Source organism: Ailuropoda melanoleuca, chromosome 2 (genome assembly GCF_002007445.2).
Source record: "Ailuropoda melanoleuca isolate Jingjing chromosome 2, ASM200744v2, whole genome shotgun sequence".
NCBI classification, from domain to species: domain Eukaryota; kingdom Metazoa; phylum Chordata; class Mammalia; order Carnivora; family Ursidae; genus Ailuropoda; species Ailuropoda melanoleuca.
In genome coordinates this window covers 64850609-64870845 of record NC_048219.1, presented here as the reverse complement: position 1 = coordinate 64870845, position 20237 = coordinate 64850609, and the positions used below count along the sequence as shown (strand labels likewise).

General features: G+C 38.6%; 1 protein-coding gene across 1 annotated transcript in view; it reads right to left on the bottom strand.

The window, feature by feature from the left end:
* RWDD3 (RWD domain containing 3) overlaps positions 1-18343 on the bottom strand; it is a 66019-nt gene extending 47676 nt beyond the window's left edge. The window contains exon 1 of the mRNA XM_034653953.1: positions 18197-18343. The gene's annotated coding sequence lies outside the window, so the exon portion shown is untranslated. The remainder of the gene's footprint in view (positions 1-18196) is intronic.
* Between the last annotated feature and the right edge of the window lie 1894 nt (positions 18344-20237).

Below are 20237 nucleotides of genomic sequence, written 5' to 3'. Positions count from 1 at the left end.
TATATATATATATATATATATATATATATATATATATTAGTAGAATTCAAATTCAGTATTTCAAGTGATATGCTTAACAAAATTAAGACAGTTCTGCTCATTGGTAAGAAATTTTTTCTAAACTATAAAATATTTATGGGGAGCCTGGGTGGCTCAGTCGGTTAAGCATCTGCCTTTGGCTCAGGTCATGATTCCAGCTTCCTGGGATCGAGTCCCACACTGGGCTCCCTGCTCAGCAGGGAGACTGCTTCTCCCTCTGTCCTCCCCTCCCCCTTGTGCACTCTCTCCCCCTCTCTCTCCCTTTCTCAAATGAATAAATAAAATATTTTTTAAAAACTATAAAATATGGATGAAATAGAAGAAATAAATTAATGCTTAAAACCTTATCTCCAGGAGCTATCTGAAGATAATTTTTTTTTAACCAGAAGGCTTATGACTGAGGGAGGGAAACTCGCCAATTTCTGGAATGATGCACTGAGTTCTCATTCTTACCCAGAATATATTCTTGAAATGGAAGTCAGATCTTTAACATTAGGCAATAAGGAGGCTGAAATGTCCTTGTTTTTCCTTATGGACTATTGATTTCAAATTTTAATACCAAAATAGAATATATGATTACTTTTTCCCCCAAAATGATGACCTTTAAAAATACATATTAATAAATGATTTGAAATTATTAAAAATTATATATTCAATCTTAGGTAATCAGTACAATTTTACAAATAGAAAACAATTCTTTAGCAAAAATGTTGACTTGTAAAAACAAAACATGGAATGTGATTGGAAAATTATGATATTATTAAGTATTTCTCCAAAAGCACTAAGTACTTTTTTTTTTCAGCAGAAGTGGAATTGATTCCATAAACTGCCTTCAATTAATAATGTATTTGAAGAGAGACTCCTAATTTTTTTTTTTTTTTTTTACCGGTGTCATGTAATCACCTGTAGCAGTTATTTCCTAACTCAGTATTAAATATGGCTTGAAAATTTTGATAATTTTCTATGATAACTTGCTTATACTCAAGAAATTATTTAGGGAGTAGTCTTCCTCCTGTGTTCATTGCTTTGGGTAACATTTTAACAAAAACAAATAAAGGGAAGGAACGAAACTATCTTTATCAAATACTAATTATGTCCACTGCCTGAAATGTTCACACCAACAGAGAGGGGGCCATGGAACCATAAGCGTGAATATGGGCATGTCTGTCTACCTGTCTGTGCTTACAGTGGGAGGGGCTTCCCAGCAGGACTTGCTAATTCAGGCATAGCAAGTACACCTGCAAGAGTAAGGTTTGCCTTTCAGACTCTGTCAAGGTGAACCCCTGGCTCCCCACCTCCAGATCTCCAGGCATCAAGGCATCTTAATTATTCACGTGTAGCAAGGCCCTTAATTATTCACTGTGCTAGTTCCAACAGTACATAAATTAATTGGCTTTGAGGGCCAGGAGGAAGCTGACTCTCTGTGTGTCTCACAAGTAGCTAACAGCAGTGATGTGCAAAATACTTAGCACTGATGCAGCTTGGGCCCCGACCAATCTAATGAACATTAGGCATAAACATACTGGCTGCAGCAGTGCACCCTGGTTGAGTATCATCCCCAGGGCCTGGTGCAGCTTTATATGTTACAAATGCATTTTAAAATATATTATCTTTGGGGCGCCTGGGTGGCACAGCGGTTAGGCGTCTGCCTTTGGCTCAGGGCGTGATCCCAGCGTTATGGGATCGAGCCCCACATCAGGCTCCTCTGCTGTGGGCCTGCTTCTTCCTCTCCCACTCCCCCTGCTTGTGTTCCCTCTCTCGCTGGCTGTCTCTATCTCTGTCAAATAAATTAATAAAATCTTAAAAAAAAAAAAAGAAAAAAAAATAAAATATATTATCTTCATATGTGGAATTTAAGAAACAAATCAGCAAAGGGTGAAAGAAAAAGAGAGAGAGAGAAAATGAAAGGCAAACCAAGAAACAGACTCTTAACTATAGAGAACAAACTGATGGTTGCCAGAGGGGAGGTGGTGGGGGGATGGGTGAATAGGTGATGGGGATTAAGGAGGGCACTTGTGATGAGCACTGGGTGTTGTATGGAAGTGTTGAATCACTATATTGTACATCTGAGACTAATATTACACTGTATGTTAACTGGAATGTAAATGAAAAGTTTAAGAAATATATATTTTTCCCACTTAATCCTCAAAAATTTGTTATGTAGGCATTATTCCTTTTCTAATTTATAGGTGATGAAATGGAGGTTTGCTTACAGAAGCTAAGTTACAGTAGGTCACACAACTAGTAAGTGATAGAGCCTAGATAAATTATGGCTGCTTAACACAACCAGTTTTATTCTGTAGTTTGTCTTTCATTATCAGTGCTAATTATTAGGACGTGAAACTCAGTAACTTTAATTTTTTAAACAGTCTTATGTATTCAGAAACTAGAAAATTAAAACTGACAAAAGTGTTGATTCAGTATTTCAACTTCATGTTATTCAAATCACTCAGTTAACAGGTCATTCCCATTAAATGACTTCTTTCTTGGCCTATGGAAATGTTAACGACTGGCAAAAGAAATATGTGAAATATGTGAACACTTTCAATATTATTTCTATGAGTCTTTTCAATGCTTTCAATTTCTGCTACTGTCAGCGTGTTAATCTGTATTGAAAAATATGAATCAAATAGCTGACTTCCTGGATGAAATTTATCCTACAAATTTAATCTTAGTAAGCAAGGCATGAAATCATTGAGTCTTTCATAGGGGGACTAAAAATTGACTTATCCAGGAAAGAATAGACAGAGTTCCTGTTTAGAAAATTGCAAAAAAAATTATGTAAATACTCCACCCTGGAAGAGGTGGAAGCTAGCTCCTGACTCCTTAAGTGTGGGCTTTGCAGAGTAACTTCCATCCAAAGAGGACAGTATGGAAAGGGAGGGAGGGAAGTAACTTTACAGTGGAGAGATTTGACAAATACTGCCTTAGCCAGGTGATCAAGTTTCACATCAGTGGTGATTGGTCATGTGATTCAAATGACTCTCTATGGTCTTCCTCCTAGATACCTATAACCCCAGTCTAATTATGAGAAAAGCACCAGACAAATCCCAGTCGAGGGACATTACACAAAAAATACCTGACCAGTATTCCTCAAAACTGCCAAGGTCATGGGACACCTGGCTAGCTTAGTCAGTAGAACATGCAACTCTTGATCTCAGGGTTGTGAGGTCAAGCCCCATGTAGGGCATGGAGCCTGCTTAAAAAACAAAACAAAATTGTCAAGGTCACCTAAAACTAGGAAAGTCTGAGAAATTGTCATAGCTGAGAGGAGCCTAAGGAGCCATGATGACTATATGTTACATAGCCTGGATGGGATTCTATTAATAAGAAACACCAGGTTTCAGTTAACTCAAAATTCCCAAAGAAACAGATAATACAAGTGAGACTGGAATTCCTCAAAGCTGCCCTTATTCTGAGAAAGCCTACTTCCAACATCACCCCCCCCCCGCAACACCACACACACAAACATAGTTATCCCCTCTCATTTTGCTTTCACAGCCAAGGTTCTTATAAGGAAAGTGCAGACTTACAGTCTCTACTTCACCTCTCATTCATTCTTCAAACAAGTGCAATCATGTGTCTGCCCAACAATGACTCAAAGTCCAAATCCAGTGGGTCCTTCTCAGTCTCCACTTATGTAACCTGATAAAGACTGAAATTATCGATCACTCATTTCTATAAAATGCCCGGTTTCCTTACCACGGTCTCTCCTGTTCTTCTCTTAACTTTTCTTTTCCTTTGCTAATATCGCAGGATATCTACCCTCCACTATTTTTATTTCTGCCTTTTTAAACTTGATAGAACTTGAGATTCTTGGACTAGAGAAGGGTCACTTGAGTAACCCTTTAGTTATGCAAATATAGCATGAGTAGACACACATTCTGGAATAAGGGACTTTTTTTTTTTTTTTTGTCTTAACAAAATCTGTCTCTCCCATTAGTGTGCAGAGCTGGTCACTGGGGAGGAGATGACTCAGTCCCTATAAGAAACCTAGGGCCTTAAGTTGCAGAGAAGACATTAGAGCCCCATACTCCAATCTCCATGATTTGAATGTAGGAAAACTTGTAAAGGGTCCATCAAGGAGTCCTGACCAAAGTCTGCTAGAAAGAGAATTGACCAAGTATTCCAAGAGCTGAATGCACCAGGAAAATAAGACATGTCAACACAAAGACTCTGCTGCCTGTGCAGGACTTGGGGGTGGTAGCCTCCCAATAACTGTCTGATTGCCACAGTCCTATGGGACCCAGGAATGCAAGCTCCCAGGGCACCAAAGCTAGGCAATCAGGTGGTGTCCCCTGGGTAGCAGTCATAAGAACCAGGGCTCCAGACATAAAAACTAGGGTACCAGATGCATGTAAAGCTTCCCTCCAGGAGACATTGGCACTCTGGAGCACAGCACAGGGAAAGCGTGAAGATAGAATCTCTGAAAACAATTATAGGCAGCCCCTAGACGGGTGTTTAATTAGAAGCCTCCTTCCCCTCAGACTGCAGCCATGATGATTAGCTAGTTAATAGGTCTCCCTCACAGAAAGCCCAAGCTCCTGGGTCTGTTGCCTCTTGCTGTGCCATGGGGGTAGTACTGTTTAAAAAGCCTTTCTCCTTCCGTCCTGTGGGACCCACAAGCATAAGCCCCACTGGCCACCAGAGCCAGGTGATATAGAAGTGACCCATGGTAGTAGCTGCAAAAATTGGGATACCAGAAAGGGGTATGACCTCCTTTCTGGGTGGCACCAATTACTGCAATCTCATGGGGGCAAGAACACAAGTTCCCCTGGGTTCCAGAGCCAGGTGACCAAGGCAGCCCCTGGGCTGCAGCCACAAAAAAGCTCCTTTCCAGGAGATACAAACGCTCTAGAACATGGCAAAGGGATAGGGGAAAGGTGGTACCTGCCAGAGTCTATCCCAGAGATGTTCCAGCAGGCTCCTACATGTGCGTGTTAAATTAGATGCCTGCCTTTCAGGCAGATGCTTTAATATGAGCCTTCTTCACCTTAAGCCTGGGTGCAATTGGCTGCCTCTGACCTGAGCCTGGAGCTGGATAAGTTTGAGTGTATAGGCACTTTAAGAGCTGTTTCTCACATCACTTCAGTCTTGTAGGTATTGAGACCTGAGCCTCCTTTGGTTTTCAAAGTTAGATGTTTGGGAGCCCATCTCTTAGGGCAGGTCTTAAAAATTAAGTTGCCTGATACAGGGTGCAAACCCTTTGGTCTTTGAGGTGAAGAGGCTTTGAATTTTCCAGGCTTTGAGTTTTCTCCTGGTTGTGGGTCAACATGCCAAGGGTGGAGGGATCTATGGCGAGATTCTGTGCCAGGCTTTCCTGTCTGCTTCAATGTGGTCTTCTCCTCATTTGCCCAAAATGTAATCATCACTCAGCTACACTTTGGGTTTTTTAAGGGGAATTGTTCCATATGTAGTGTGTCTGTGGGAGGAGATGAGTTCAGGATCTTCCTACATTGATATCATGAACTGGAACCAGAAGCCAGTTCTGAGGAGGAGGGAACTCTTCCAAACTTATTTTATGAAGCCAGCATTACCTTGACATAAACCAGACAAGGACCACAAGAACATGAACATAGATGTGAAAATTCTTAACAATATATTAGCTAACCAAATTCAACAATACCTTAATAGGATCACAAGCCCTACCCTGATCAGTGTAATTTATTCCAGGGATGTAACAATGGTTTATCATCTGTAAATCCGTCAGCATGATACATCACAATAACAAAATGAAAGACAAAAATCAAATGATTATCTTAATGGATGTAGAAAAAACACTTGACAAAATTCAATATCCATTCATGATAAAACTCTCTACAAAGTAGGTACAGAGGGAATGTACCACAACATAATAAAGGCATATATGATAAACCAACAGCTAATATCATACTCAATGGTGGTAAGCTTAAAGCTTTTCCTCTAAGATCAGAAATAAGACAAGGATGCCTGCTCTCCTCATTTTTACTTAACATAGTATGAGAAGTCCTAGTCAGAGCAGTTAAGAAAAAGAAAAGGCATCCAAATTGGAAAAGCAGAAGTAAAACCATCACTAATTGCAGATGACATGATATTATATATAGAAAACCCCCAAAGATTCCATCAAAACACTGATAAAACTAATAAGTAAACTCTGTAAAGTTGTATGACACAAAATCAATACACAAAAATCTGTTGCATTTCTATACACAAAATAATAAGCTATTAAAAAGAGAAATTAAGAAAACAATCCCATCTGCAATTGCATCAAAAAGAATAAAATACCAGGAATAAATGTAACTTAGGAGGTGAAAGACCTGTATATTGGAAACCACAAGGCATTAATGAAAGAAATTGAAGAAGGCACAAAGAATGGAAAAATATTCTGTGCTCATGGATTGGAAGAATCAGTATTGTTAAAATGTCCATACTAATCAAAGCAATCTACATATTCAGTGCAATCCCTATCAAAATTCCAGTGGTGTTTTTCACAGAAATAGAACAAATAATATTGAAATTTGTATAGGAACCACAAAAGACCCTGAATAGGGGCACCTGGGTGTCTCAGTCAGTTAATTGTTTGACTCTGGATTTCAGCTCAGGTCATAAACTCAGGGTTGTGAGTTCAAGCCCTGAGTCAGGCTCTGCACTGGGCATGGAGCCAGTTTAACATTCTCTTGGGGGGCCTGGGTGGCTCAGTCAGTTAAGCGTCTGCCTTCAGCTCAGGTCATGATCTCTGGGTCCTAGGATCAGGCCCCAAATCAGGCTTCCTATTCAGTGGGAAGTCTGCTTCTCTCTCTCTCTCCCCTTCTGCCCCTCCCCACTGCTTGTTCTCTTTCTCTGTCAAATAAATAAATAAAATCTTAAAAAAAACCCAAAACATTCTCTCTCTCCCTCTCCCTCTGCCCCTTGCTACTCCCTCTCTCTCCCTCTACTAAAAAAAGAAAAGAAAAGAAAAGAAAAGAAAAGAAAAGAAAAGAAAAGAAGAAAGAAAGAAAGAAAGAAAGAAAGAAAGAAAGAAAGAAAGAAAGGGCCCTGAATAGCCAAAACAATCTTGGGAAAGCACAAAGTTGGAGGCATCATGCTCCCTGATCTCAAACTATATTACAAAGCTATAGCAATTAAAACAGTATGGTACTGACATAAAAAACAGACACACAGATCAACAGAACAGAATAAGGAGCTTAGAAATAAACCCACACATATATGGTCAATTAATTTATTACAAAGAAGTCAAGAATATACAATGGGGAGAGGACAGTCTCTTCATTAAATGGTGTTGGGAGAAGTGGACAAGCCACATTCAACAGCAGGAAACTGGACCACTATCTTACACTACTCCCAAAAAAGTCAACTGAAAATGGATTAAAGACTTGAACTTAAGACCTGAAACCATAAAACTCCTAGAGGAAAACATAGGCAGTAAACTCCTTGACATAGATCTTGATGATGATTTTATTTAAAACTGACTCCAAAAGCAAAAGCAACAAAAGCAAAAATAAACAAGTGGAACTACATCACATTAAAAAGCTTCTGTACAGCAAAGGAAACCATCAACAAAATGAAAACACAACCTATTGAATGGAGAAAATGTTTAGAAATTCTATATCTGATAAGAGGCTACTAATATCCAAAATACATAAAGAACTCACAAATAAGAGCAAAAAACTTCAATCCAATTAAAAAATCGGCAGAATATCTGAATACATTTTTCCAGAGAAGACATGGATGACCAGCAAGTACATGAAAAGATGCTCAACATCACTAATCATCAAGAAAATGCAAATCAAAACCACAGTGAGATATCACTTCACAATTGTTAGAATAGCTATTACCAGAAAGACAAGAAATAACAGATGTTGGCAAAGATGTGGAGAAAGGGAATCCTTGTGTGCTATTGGTGGGACTGAAAATGGATGCAACCACTATGAAAAACAGTATGGAGGTGTCTCAAAAAGTTAAAAATAGAACTATCTATAGTACAATCCAGTAATTCCACTTCTGGGTATTTATCTGAAGAAAAGCACCAACTTAAAAGATATATGCACGCCCATGTAATCTGCAGCAGTATTTACAATAGCCAAGTTATGGAAACAACGTAAGGGTCCACCAATGAAGGAATGGATGGAGAAATTGTGTTATATATTCATACACAATGAAATATTATCCTGCCATAAAAAAGAATGAAATCTTGCCATTTGTGACAGTATGGATGGACCTCAAGTGTATCATGCTAAGAAAGGTTAAGTCAAGCAGAGAAAGAAAAATACCATATGATCCTTCTTATATGTGGTATCTAAAAAACAACAACAACAACAACAACACCCCAAACAAGCACAGAGATATAGAGAACAGATTGGTGGTTGCCAGAGGTAGGACGGCATGAGGTCAGAAAAAGGGGTGACTGGGGTCAAGAGGTAGAAAAAAATTTTTAATAATAACAGAATACTATTCCAAGCTAATGGTACAACACAATCCCAGACAGAAGTGGAGGAGGGCAGATGCAGAGCCAGAGCGAATCAAACAGTGTGTAGTCTGGTGATGGGCTTTGATATGGAGGTCGAGCTTCCAAATGACCATTTTAAATCATTGCAGAGCCTGGTCAAAGAGTTGGGAGCAAGAAAACAGCATTGGTTGCAGTGTCAGGAATGCTTTGGAGAAAGTTTTTGCTGGAGACCAGCAGGGGTAAAAAGATTTAAGTTTAGCTGGGGTCCTGTGTTAGCCAAATGGTTCCAACCGCTGGTGAGAAATTCGTTTAATGTTTTGTCATTTGGCAGCAATGGTGGAGCTGATCTCAATCATTAGGGGGGAAACTCATAACTCTCCTGATCTGGTGGGAGGTGAGGGAAATGCCAGGAAAGTTAGAAGGCTGACACCCATGGTGGAGAAGCGATGTCCAATAGCATGTTTGTCTCTCTCTCTTTTTTTTTTCTTTCAAACTACAACCAGATAAATAGAGAACCCACAATGAAATATCTAAGACATACCAGGGCAATCTGTTTTACTGCTGGAAGATCAAGAATGCAAAAGGAGGAGGCCTGAACCAGAAAATTGGTGAAAAAATAAATGAAAGAATTTATTCTCAGCCTACCTCCTGGACTCTTTTCTTTCTCCCTGAGAATAATGTTCTACAAAGGAAGTGACTGATAAGTGCTAATTGAGCAGTACTTTGAGTATCTATTTGCTATAAATAGTTCAAAAGGAGCAGAGATCACAGTGAGAGCTACTGAGGGAATAGTGACTGGAACTTGGTCTTCAAGGATGGGTAGGATTCCCACTAAGTGGAAAGGAGAGAAACAGGTGAGGCTTGCCATGCGGAGGATGATGCCATGTACAAAGGAAGCAGAAAGCACAAAGGCATTATTACTGCTACTTTTAGAAGTTGAGAAATGGCTCAGATAGACTAAGTAAGTTGTCTAAGGATACGCAGCTCATATATTACTATACTGGAAATTAAAGTAAAGCTACTAGATGCAAAAGCCCACGTTTCTTCCCTCAGAAAAAGAGAAAAAAGAAAAAAGGACTGGTGTCTCCTGACACTACCCTGGGCACTGAATTCTCTTTTTGGGTCTTGGGTCTCAGCTATTAACTCTGCAGGTAGGCATCTCTCTGGCTTGCTGGCAACTCTGGCTGTCTAACCCATCTCTGGGAACTGCAGCCCTGCAGAAAGACACAGATAAGCTGAAAAACAAAAGTAGAAAAAGTAGCTATAACCCTAATGCCCAATCTGTGGTACTACTGTCCTCTGTCAGACCAGCAAGGGCATCCAACATCATCCCTCAAACTGCAGGACCAGTCTTCGATAGTGATACCCTGTGGACTCAAACAAAGGCAATAGACTCACCCGATTCCAATGCTCTCTCCACTTGATGCCTGAAAGAGGACAGACCCACAAAGCTCCCCACTCTTGGGTTGAATCTGTACCTGCCATTACTGGAAATTACTGAAGAAGAAAAGTATGGCAACTGCTTACTAACATGGACTCAATTTATTAAACAAAACATGTGATAATATTTGTAAATTTGTGAAGGTCATACCAGTCACACAAATTTTGCTCTTTCTGCCTAACACATAAATATTGCCATTTTTGAAGATTTTGTGCTTCACCTAGATTAAGTCAATCCAATTTGTCGCTTTATTATCTCCACGTTATACTACTCTGAAAAAAAAAGTATATTTTTCTTCTAAAATGTGTTGAGAAAAAGAAAAGCACCTCTTCACCTCCAGGAATTGGCCTGGTACCATCAGCTGGACCTTGGGGCTCTCCTGTTGAACATCAACAATTTCATAGAACCAGCGTCAGACAAGGCTGCTTTGTGACCATAATGGGTCAGAACAATAAAAAAAAGGCCACTCCATCGTCATATCTGCACACAGACATAACATAAACATTGTGCAAGCCACAGAAATTAACTAAACATCCTTCTAACCTGCCTGGTAAGAGTGACTGATACTTCTTTGCCAATTATAGCCTATCCTCCACCTAGTCTTCTCTCCTTTTAGGTAAGATGTATTAAGATACCCAATCATAAAATGACCTGTCTCCTGACAACATCCAATCCTAAGCACAGCCTCACTTCCTCAAACACTCCCCAAATCACTTAACACAAACCCAAATCCTATAATGTGGAGACACCCCACAGTTGCCCAGGGTATGCATTCTTCCTTTCTGCCATGAGTACTAAGCCCAGTTTGTTCACTCACAAGTGTGTTTCTGGTGGTCTTTGGCTGGACGGCATTGGCAGTATTTTCTCCTATAGTTAAGTAAAATACTAAATACATATGTACTATTACTTATGTGATTATGTGACTTTAAGAATGATAGGAAGTCACATGAACATCTGATGTACATTGATATATACCCAGCATTTACCAGCTAATTAAGCACTGCTTTTTATCATTTCACTGCATTTTAAAATATAATTTAATTTATTATATATTAAATATTTATACTCATCAATGGATTCTCCTGGATCTATCCAGACAGAAGGAAGTTTTGGTTTGCTTGTTTTAAAGGAGAGTTCTAAATAGGTGTGTAGCTCAAATATCAGCTCCCTGCCTTACTTAGGAAGCATGAGCTCATGGGTGACATTTATAGCGTGTAGTATAGGATGGACACAGCACCTTATACAGTTAGAAGACTCGGATGCTGGACTCATCCTGCAGAGGCAGGAGCCCACAGTTCCTTTTAGAGGATTTGTGCTTGTGTTATGTCAACTCCTTCTCTGTTTTCTCCCAGCTAGGTAAAGTCTAGAGACAACATCTTTGTTCAGGTGGATTTTTGTGGAAATTGGAGAAGGGACAAGTTTTGCTGCCTGAGTTCATTCCATAAATTGTGGGAGATTCTTTGGGTTTTCAGAGGCTACAGAATTAGCCATGTATTTTGATCAAATTTTATCTAGATCTTGAGAGGAAAGAGAAGCTTTCTGTTGACATCTGGGTTGTACACATAATTTGAAAAGTAAGTTGAGACTTTGTGAACTATAGTGGAGGATGGAAGTGGCTGTGACTATACTATGAACTTTTAAAAAAAATTTAAATTCAATTAATTAACATATAATGTAGTATTTGTTTCCGGGGTTACACTATGGACTTTTTGAGAGTGGACTGTTCTTTCCAATCCTTGCTACTCTGATTAGAAGCTGATTAGAAAGACGAATTCCAGTCAACCCCAGGATCAACCCTGCACAAACCCCACACCTACTGAATGAGAATCTGCATTCGAATAAAGCTCTTGATTGTTTGTAAGCACAATGAGAAGAACTGAGTCTGGTACTATACCTCACTCATACTTGAAGGAGCGAAAGGACAGAAAGAAGGAAGGCAGGCAATCTTATTTTGAAAGCTCTTATGCTAGGTTATCCATAAATGACTATTTGAGATCTTTAAACATGAGGAGATAATAAGGAAAATATTTTAAATTAAAATTCGTGTTACATAGTCCATGATACACTCTTTTTGTGTGTTTCATTTGTTCTCCAGTAGCTCATATTATTGTCACAAAATTTCTCCCAACTAATTTTTTTTAACATAAGCGCTATTACGGATCTTTTTCTATTACTTACTTAATTTGACATTAAAAATGCTGCCAACTTTGACCTAAAAAAATAAGGGCATCAATATTCTCTCTTTCTTAGCTACTGAGATCAGCACTGCAGTTTTTACATACTGTTTCCCTTTGATTTATTTATGTTTTTAAGGTGTTGTTAATATTCTCCACCGGAGTTGGGCACCAACTTTCATTCATTTTGTTTTGGTAGGAAGTAAGTTGTCAAAAATAAACTATATTAAGTCAATATTCACTTTATAATTTTGGCTCCCTTAACATTGCGAAGTAAAATTATAAGTACCCTTCAAAATTGTTTTCAGTTTTTGGTAAAATTTAAGAAATGCTAGAGGTCACAATGACATTTGATAATGAATCTTGTGCCGAACTAATCCTGTTGATATAAGTACTCTGAGAATTCTAAGTGCTGTGCTGGCTTTCATCCTCCTTACCAAAGATAAGAGAATGTTGGAAGCGCTCACACCCAGCGACCTCGAGAACACAATAAACAGAGAGCACTAGCCTGCTGGGGTAAAGATTTACTTAAATTTAATTGCACTTCTCCTCAATGTTTGCTGAAGAGCAAGAAGTTCCCCAAGATATTCAACTATTAACTACAATGTTTTTATTTCCAGAAAATTAAAGATTATGTGAGGACCACACATCTTAGAAATAATATTTGGTATAGGGAAATTATATTTTTTTCACTGAATCTGTAGGATGTTTATTATTTAAATGTTTGTTATTTAAATCATTAAACTGATAGACTGTTTAGTATTTAAATTTAAATTGTTCAGCATTCTATAAATGAACCCACCAGACGTGTACAGATTACCCTGCCTCAATATTTCGTGCGAAGGATCTCATTAGTTAGACTCCAGCCTTAGTTTTCCACCAGCAGGCTGCTCAAAATAAAGGGGGCCCCGAATAGATATAATTCCAAGCACACCAGAAAGCCTCATTCTTCCACAGAACTATAATTAGGCAATTGTTATTTATCATTAACTTTTAAAGACTTTCCTTCCCTACAATTAAATAATATTTTTAAACACAAGTTTGAAAATAATGTGTTCCTGGAGGGAGAGGGAGAGAGAGGTTAAAAAGTACAGCATAAAGTAAGTGTTTCCAATGTTTCAGAACAAAGTTTTAAATCCAATGTTCTAAAGCCAGGGAGGGGTGTTTGTTCCTTTTTGGGCAATGAATCCAAGAAGGGTCCAGCAGAGGATTTTGCTCATTATTTTCCTTTTAAAAGCTCAAATTCTTTATATTAAACTACTGTTAAAACAACCATTGGGAGCACACATTCATATGGTTTTATCATTAGTAAACTTTTTATTGATGTATAGCATCCAGAAGTTTGTACAAATCACATGAATTTTACCAAATGAACTCACCCATGTAACCAGCACTGAGATAAGAGACAGAACATTGCCAGAATCCCAGAAGCTTCCATTTTGCCCCCTCCCCATCATTACCCAGCCCCTGTCCCTCTCCAAGGCAACTGTTAACATCATAGATTAGTTTTTCCTGTTTTTGAAATTTATGTAAATGGAATTGTAAGGTATTAACTCTTTGTATCTGTCGCTTTCACTCAACAATAACATGAGTTCATGTGATTCATCCATAGCATTCCTTGTAACTGTAGTTCATACATTCTCATTGCTGTGTAGTATTCCATTGTGGGACTAGATAGGGAATGGGTTTTCCATTCTAGTACTGATGACATTTGGGTTGTTTCCAGTTTGGGGCTATTATGAATCATGCTGCCATGTATATGGTTTCAAAGCCAAAGCAATATAATCAGTTTGACTAAGGAAAAGTTTGTCAGATACTTTCATTATTATACATCATTATTTTCCTCTTAAAAATTGAAGCTATTGGATTAGAGCAGAGTTGAACCTTAGAGACTAACATTCTATAATCCTACAATATCTTACTAATACTTTCTTCTTTTCATAAAAAGGAGTCACTTTATCAACTGCATTAGTTTCTATTGCTGCTGTAAGAAATTACGACAAATTTGGTGACTTAAAGCAACACGAATTTATTCTGTTATAGTTCTGGAGGTCGGAAGTCCAGAATGGTCTTAAGGAGCTAAAATCAAAACATTGGTGAGGCTGCATTCCTTCTGGAAGTTCTAGGAGAGACTGTTCCTTGCCTTTTCCAGCCTCTAGAGGCTGCCCATGTTCTTCATCTCACAGCCTCCAACCAGTAATCCCATCCCTACCATCTGTGCCTCTGGTCACATCTCGGGCCTCTTTTCCTAGATAGATCCTCCTCGATGTATGATGAGGTCATGTCCTGATAAGCCCCAACCCCCATCATAAATTGAAAATAACATAAGTTTAACGAGGGCACATACTGCATGGTGCACTGGGTGTTATACACAAATAATGATACATGGAACATTACATCAAAAACTAAGGATATACTGTATGGTGACTAACATAATAAAAAATTATTATTAAAAAAAAGAAAATAAGTCAAAAATGCATTTAATACACCTAACCTATGGCACATCGTATCTCAGTCTAGCCTACCCTGAATGTGCTCAGAACACCAACAGTAGTCTACAGATGAGTAAAATCATCTCATACAAAGCCTATTTTATAATAAAGTGGTTAATTTCTCATGTAATTTATTGAATACTATACTGAAAGTGAGAAACAGAATGGCTGAATAGGTACAAGATGGCTATAAGTCTATCAGTTGTTTACCCTTGTGATCACGTGGCTGGCTGGGAGCTGGGCTGCCACTGCCCAGCATCACAAGAGAGTGTCATACTGCTTGCTGCTAGCCTGGGAAAAGATCAAAATTCAGAATTCGAAGCACAGTTTCTACTGAATGCATATTGCTTTCACACCATTGTAAGGTTGAAAAATTGTAAGTTGAACCTCTGTGAGTCAGGGACCATCTGTAATATGAAAACTCTTGTGATTTTACTGGATGCATCTGCATAATCCTGTATAATCAAGATCCTTAACTTAATCACATCTGCAAAGTTCCTTTTGCTATGTAAAGTAACATTCACAGATTGCAGGGATTAGGACATAGACACCTTTGGAGGGCCATTATCAGCCTACCACAACAACCATCTGAAATTATGGTCAGCTCCCCATTCCCCAGTACATTTTGCTCTTCCCACCTCACTGAAGGAAAGCAGAAATTCAATGTCTTTTATTCCATGATCTCAGCTCAAAACCATTTGTAATGTAAATTCCTGGAGAGTAGAGTGACCAGTTGTATTGGGTTTCTGCACCAATCCAATAATCTCTGATGCTTAGTGGGTATTCAGTGACTACTGGTTGGTTGAATGAATTCATGAAGGACTATTCCCTACATCCTTACATCTCCCAGGTAGGTGAGAAGGAGCCATGTTACACTCGTGGACCTGGGGATGGGTTCCTGCAGCTGTGATTTTACTCCGTATGCTGGTCTTAACCTCCATTTCCTCATCTGATAAATGAGGTGGCTGGCACAGGTAATATCTAAAGTACCTGGCCACCACTAGTATTCATTTTAAGTGGAAACAATACTGACGATATATTGTAAAGTGAAAAGGGGAGAATTCAAATTTCTGTAAATGGTATGATTTAAATTGACTGTAAAACTATGTACCATACTAACATAAATGATAATAAAAGGGGAAACTGGGTTTGGAGTATATGGGCACAGTACTATCTTCACAATATTTCAATAAATTTAAACTGTTAAAAGTTTATTTTTTAAAAGTTATTTGATGATGAGATTGGATTATAAACTCCTTGAGGGCAAGGACCATGTTCTGCCTCACGTTTGTTTACATAAAGCCTAAGACAGTGCTTCGATAGAGCAACTAATAAGTTTTGAAGTATAAGAGAAAGTATTTTTGTGGATTTAAGATTATTATAGACACAGTATCAAATAGTCATTAGAACCATGAAGTAAGCTTTGTTGTATGTAAAGGCCTACTAGGCTTGATGAAATCACTGGTCACAAAGGAATGGGGTCAGGAAGTAAGTTTCAAAGTTTATAGCTTTTAAAGGGATGCATCAGAATGAAGAGTGAAGAAGCCCAGAAATGATACATGTAATTTGGACAAGCATGTTTAGTTATTTTATATTTGAAAAAAACTTTTAATCCTGTATCCAGGATTCTCAGTAGGTATGGAGATGGATGTTAGAGTGTATATGGAGTATATACATCCCAATGTGGGGTGCATATATACAAAACTGATTGAAAAATATGATATAATCATGTGTGTGGATATTTAAAGTTTGAGAAACAGTGGACTAAATCACTGGGTTTCCCATTAAAATCACCGTCTTATTACAGAAATAAAGCTACTCATTAAACATCAATTACCATGAACCTCATTGTCTCCAAATCCACTGATTAGCTCTAAACTGCTTACATAATTCTAACTGCAAACAATTATCTGTATAAAAGCTTAGGTGATGATGGGGAAAAAATGCATAGAAAAAGTTACACTAAGGAAACATTAAAAAAAATCATGGTCATTTTTATGAGGCTAGACCATGGATCCCATTTCTTTCTCTTTTATTTTAGTAAGCAGGTTTTGCTTCTATGATGAAAATAAAATTAACATTTTTAAAGTATTTTTAAGAGTCTACATAAAAAGATTTTTTGTTGGCTTGTACTTTAAGCAATTAATACTACAAATATTCTATATGCTTATGAACATGTGTAATTAGAATTATCCAAAGTGTTTAAAGACTTCTTGATTTCCCATTCACCCCCCCTTAAGACATATTCCTTCTTTGGTCTCCCCCATCTCAGGATATAAGACCATCCTTCCATTTATTCAAGCCAAAATCATAGAAAATCATCATTTATCAGGCTTTTTTCTTTACCTTCTCATGAATCCATCAATAACCACTGTCAACTCTACTTCTAAAATATACCCTGGGGGCGTCTGGGTGGCACAGCGGTTAAGCGTCTGCCTTCGGCTCAGGGCGTGATCCCGGGTCTGCCTTCGGCTCAGGGCGTGATCCCGGCGTTATGGGATCGAGCCCCACATCAGGCTCCTCTGCTATGAGCCTGCTTCTTCCTCTCCCACTCCCCCTGCTTCTGTTCCCTCTCTCGCTGGCTGTCTCTATCTCTGTCGAATAAATAAATAAAATCTTTAAAAAAAAGAAGGCAAGTCTTTTAAAAAACTAAAATAAAATAAAATAAAATATACCCTGAATCTGTTCATTTCTCTCCATCTCTACTGTCAGCACTCTAGTCTGAAACAGCATTTTACAAAAACTGTGAGTTGCAACCCATTGATGAGTTATGAAATCAGTTTAGTGGGTGACAACCAGTATTTCTTTTACGGTGAAATCGAATAGCAAATCTCTGAGTGCATCACTCATGGTTAAGGGGATTGTCTTACAAAATTTTTGTTTATGCATATGTGTTTATGTACTGAGTCACCACATAAAATATGTGTCTTCTTGGGTATTGTGCTAAAAAACGTTTGAAAGCCTGCGTGTAAGCCCACATTATTTTTTCCCTGGACTGCTTAAAACCTGGAATGCTTATTCTAAGCATGATGAGAAGCCAAAACCTTACAAGGGCCTAACAACCCAATGTGATCTGTGCCTTCTTACCTCTCTGACCACATTGTCTGTCTCTCCTCCCCTCACTAACCATACTCCAGTCACAGGGGCTTCCTTTATGTGAAACACACCAAAGTGTCTCCACCTCGGGGACTTTGCATGTGCTAGTTCCCCTGCCTAGCACGCTCATTACAATGCTTGCAGGTTCCACCTAGTCTAAGTGCAAGGGTCATCTTCACAAAGTGACCTTTCTAAAATGCCTCCCAATCCCCACGGGTCTTTTTCTTTCCCTCACTTATTATTACTGGAAATTACCTTGTATATTTCTTTCTTTCTTTTTTCCAGGCTTGTTTACTGTTGTTCTCCAGTGGCTAGAATGTCAATTCTAGAGAGCAGAACCTTCCTTGTCTACCGTGTTCACTGATGTCCTCCAGAGGCTAAAATAGAGCCTGGCGCAAAGTAAGTGCTGACTAGATGTTTTTTGATTGCGTGATTTACCATATTTGAAATGCTATGCTAGATCTGGGATCAAAGAGAAAAGACACACGCACAGAGTCACTTGACATATATATGCTTTCCTGCTCCTTACCTCTCCCTTCCAGCTCCCTCTGGAGAAGGACTTGACAGTTTTGTCCACCATTTATCCCCTCTGCTTGCGTGGTACCTGGTACCTAAAGCGTCAATGTTTTTAAAGTGAATGACTGATTCCATGAATTTGTGGTGGCTCCAATTACACAGAGGTTGAATGATTTTCCAGCAGGTTTCTGGAGCCTGAGTTAAACATACAAAATGTAGGCATTTGGTTAGATCTGGAATAAGGATATTTAAGAGTTGAAGCTAATGTCATGAAAGGGATGGACCATGGATAATAGACTTCTTTTAGGCTTCACATTTTTAATACACAGCTTAGATGCCTTTCTAAAGAGAATAGTCCAAAGTTATAAAAGTTTTTAGTTCAGTCATTTTAAAGAACAAAATTAATATACTGGCACATCCATTTTCTCACTCCATTCTTTAGAACATAAATCCCAATTAGCATTTATTTTTACTCAGAATGCTAAGGAATCATTCACATGTCCCCCTAGAGCAGTGCAGATTTACTTACTTCATTACTTTTCTTCATGACATGGTGTCTCAGAGAGCCCATCTACTGACTGTGAAAACCCAGAGTGGATCTTTACTATAGATAATTCCATTATCAGTCAGCCAAAGACCAATAAAGTTATAGGAAACAACTAAGTATACCACTCAAGTCACAGACAACAAACGTCAGAATAGCTTCCCCATCCCAGTTCATCCTGGCCTTGATTTTGTACAGAGCCCACCAGGTAACCCTAGCAGGCCATGTTTAGAGTCACTAAGAATACAGAAATCTTAATGGAAATTCTGATTACCCAGTACTGAGTCAACCAAAGTAATTGACACATTAGTGGTAGACTAGCTTCTCAAGATAATTAGAGGATTCAGAGTTTTTGTTTTGGTGAGAAAGGAATAAATAACTTACTATTTACATTTTCATTAGTCATCTCCTTTCCTTTCTGATTATATTTTCTTGTGGGAAATAAAGAAAATCAGTTCCATTTTTGGATACCATGATCAAGATGTTTATATCTTTCAAAGGTTAACACTAGGAAGAGTATTACAAAAATCAACTTGGCTTCAAGTATAGTGAGAAAGTACATCATTAAAACTTTATCTCTTTCCCCAAAGAATCTTGAAGCACTCAGCAAATATTACACTCAGACTCTTTTGGCTACGTTCATTGATTGCAAGTGATACCATCTCCTCTTGCAAAGTGAGGAAGATGGAGTCATAAACAAGGGGACTTACTCAAGGGCACATAGTCACAATCAAAGTTAAGCCACCTCCAAAAACTTAACTGAAACCAATATTCTAGAATTGCTGGCTGACAGGGATTATGCTCATAACCTGCCATAACCCGGGCTATACCCCAACATTGATTCTAATTACTCTTATCATAGAATAATGGAACTTGAAAGGGGCCTTCAATTCACCCAGTTGAACTCCTCACCTTACAGATGAGAAAACATGCCAAGAAGGTGAAAACACTTGCCTAAACTGGTCACTAGTAAGTAGTGAGCCAGAACTGGACACTAGGTTTTCAGACTCCCAGATGAAGTCTTTCTACCATGTTACTCAAAATAACAAAGTCTGTGCAGAAGCCTGAGGAGGGATGAGCTCCCACTACTTGCCCCAGCCAGGGGGGATGGCTGAACTAATTTCTTTGAGTGAAAACGTAACAGCTTGGCTATGGCCATAGAGGCTTCTCCAGGACAGAAAGATCTAAGGTCCAGGCTCAGTCAAGAATGAATTTATTTATCATGGTTGTTCCAGGAACTCACTTGGCAATCTAGCCAGTGCTTAATAAATATTAACATGATTTGGGGTGCCCAGGTGGCTCAGTTGGTTAAGTGTCTGACTCTTGATTTTGGCTCAGGTCATGATCTCGGGGTTATGAGATCGAGCCCTGCGTTGGGTTCCACACTCAGCCTGGAGTCTGCTTGTCCCTCTCCCTCTGCTCCTCCCCCTGCTCTCTCTCTCAAATAAATAAATAAGTAAAATCTTTAGAAATATATATATATATATATATATATATAATATATATATAT